Consider the following 2,516-nt stretch of genomic DNA (forward strand, 5'->3'; position numbering starts at 1 on the left):
CAGCTGAACAAAAAGGCAGCAGGTGGGGGCTCGTCCGAACTATTTAGGATGCGTCTTGAGGGGCAGGACCATGGAGGGGTGGTGGTGGGCCGTGTCTGTGCATCTTGGCACGGGTTGGAAGTTTCTATCTCCTGAAGGATTATCAGATCTCGGGATAACGGCTCAGCCCCCGGTGTATTTTTAAAGGAGGCAGTCTGGAGTCTGCAATATAAGCTCTTTTATTGCAAAGCAGTAAAATATTAATCTGTATTCATTCAGCTCGCATTCTTAGCAGTAGTCCAGGGTCCGCGTGTGTTTGCGCTCAGCAGATTTTTGGGAAGCGTTGTGTACCGTGCCTGTGTCTTTCGGCTTTGAACTGTCTTGACTAAACTGGATTCGGTTCCTTGTCGCTGTGTTCTCCGATGGTTTTCATGTCACTTTTGCAATCGTGTTTACAGTATGCTAGGAATCCAAAAACATAATTCCAAGCAATGCAGCTGATGAAGAGAACCATTTCCAAGCAATTTCTACATGAAATCGCAGCGGTGATTTCTCCACCAGTCTGGGCAGGCAGCCTTGAAGTCCAGGGGGTGTCTTCCTCGCTGGTTGCTCGGTCTGTGCAGCAAGGGCCTCCATCTGGACATCCCTAATGACTTGTGGGGGATCCAGCAAGGCATTTAAAGAGCTGTTTTGGAGCTATCTCGCATGCCATCTGTACTCGGGATGTCTTTCCCAAGCTAGTGTTGCAAAACAGCTACTTAAATTCCTCCTGAAGATTCATTTCCATGAAGCTTGGGAGAAAACAGCTGACTCAGGCAGCCTCTGTGGCCAAGCATTGCAGCATTGGGGGACTTTCGTTGAGCTTCAGAAGCAGACAAGTTGGCTCTTGATCCTTTGCTGAGTGTACTGCAGGCTGGGTGCCCATCTGGTGGTCCTGCGAGTAGGATGTGGTGGGAGAAGTGGTGGACACTGGTGGTGTGAAGTGAAACAGGGACATCTCCAACCAGATCAGGTTGCTCAGAGCCCCATCCAACCTGGCCTTGAATGTCTCCAGGCATGGGGCATCCACCACCTCTCTGGGCAACCTGGGCCAGGGTCTCACCACCCTCAGCGTTAAAAAAAACCCTGTTGGTTTGTACTGATTCTCGTTACGTTGTAAAGGCCAAACAAGATCATCTCTAGCAAAGACAGATGTGACTTCCGTGCCCAAGGGGTGGTTGTCTGCAGTAGCCGTACCCCAAGACCAAGGGGATGAGGAGGTGTTCACAGGTAGAGCGGCTCATCTGAAGGTTTCGTGATGCTTTTCCCAGCAGCCAGACGCTGTGAGCCTCGTCAAAAACATCCCTATTCTCACAGCACTGTTTTTATTGGCTGTGCTCGTCTTCTGGAGTTCACTGTATGTTTTCAAGGATGAGTGTATGTAAGACGTAAAGCACGCATTACATCTCAGCTGTTCAGAGATTATTTTAGGTCCTGATCACCACCATTTTGACAGGTGAATCTTCTACGCTTCCAAAATGCTGTGTCCATCCAGACGCGTGGGCTGGGTCTGGTGATCAGGAGAGACTTTAACCCCGGTGACAGAAAAGCATGAAAGAAGTGTGAATAATTTCATTTTTGTTTTCGGGAGTGAACATCACATCTTGTTCCCTTCTCAGCTGAGAAAAATGCAAACAAAAATGAAACAGGAGCCAAGTGAAACCAGTTGGAGAGGGAAAGCCAAAGGGAAAACAGACAGAAGTGCCGTGTTCTTCATCCTTGGGGCTGGTGGTTGCTGCTTTCTGTGAGGTTTTGAGGTTTTTTATTAAATTGTATGAACCAGTCAAGCTTATTTGAGTGTTTCGCACTCTCGATCATAGCAAGGATAGAAAATGGATGTGGCGGGGCTGTGATGCTCCCTATGCTAAAGCAACGCTGAGTTATCATTATATGTGCATGTAAAAATTTGGAGTGCCTTTGGAGGTAGAGTCTTGGTGGAGAATACTTTTGGGGGAAGTCAGGCCTCTAGAATAGAAATTCAGACCTTCCTCCTCATTATATTGATAGCAATATTCCTGTTGACCTCCCAATGTAGAATTAGACCTCCAGGACCAGTTTCAGATGCTGTAAAATTCCACCAGCTCCTAACTGGGATATGTTAAGGCCCTCAAGTTTGGGCCATGATGTCCCTTAGGTGCCCAGAGCCAGCTATGGTGGGCTTTTTTGCCCATTTTGATTGATCTTGGCCACAGCATCGCTCTTTGCTCTCGACTCCTTGCCTCAGTGGCTGCAAGTCCATGTTGGTTGTTCATTGCTGGGTGGCCCTGGCCAGGCCCGCCAGGTACCAGGCACAAAACCAGTGTCCCTCCCCTGTGAGGAGCTTGGTGTGGCCAAGAGGGATTGTCCCATGGGAGAATTGCCTGGAATTGAGGACAAGCACGGTGTCCAGGCAGGTTCATAAGGACATTGAGGGGCTGGAGCATGGGCAGAGAAGGGCAACGGAGCTGGGGAGGGGTCTGGAGCACCTGAATGATGGGGAGCAGCTGAGGGAGCTGGGG

Source organism: Mesitornis unicolor, unplaced genomic scaffold (assembly GCF_000695765.1).
Source record: "Mesitornis unicolor isolate BGI_N332 unplaced genomic scaffold, ASM69576v1 scaffold4276, whole genome shotgun sequence".
NCBI lineage: Eukaryota > Metazoa > Chordata > Aves > Mesitornithiformes > Mesitornithidae > Mesitornis > Mesitornis unicolor.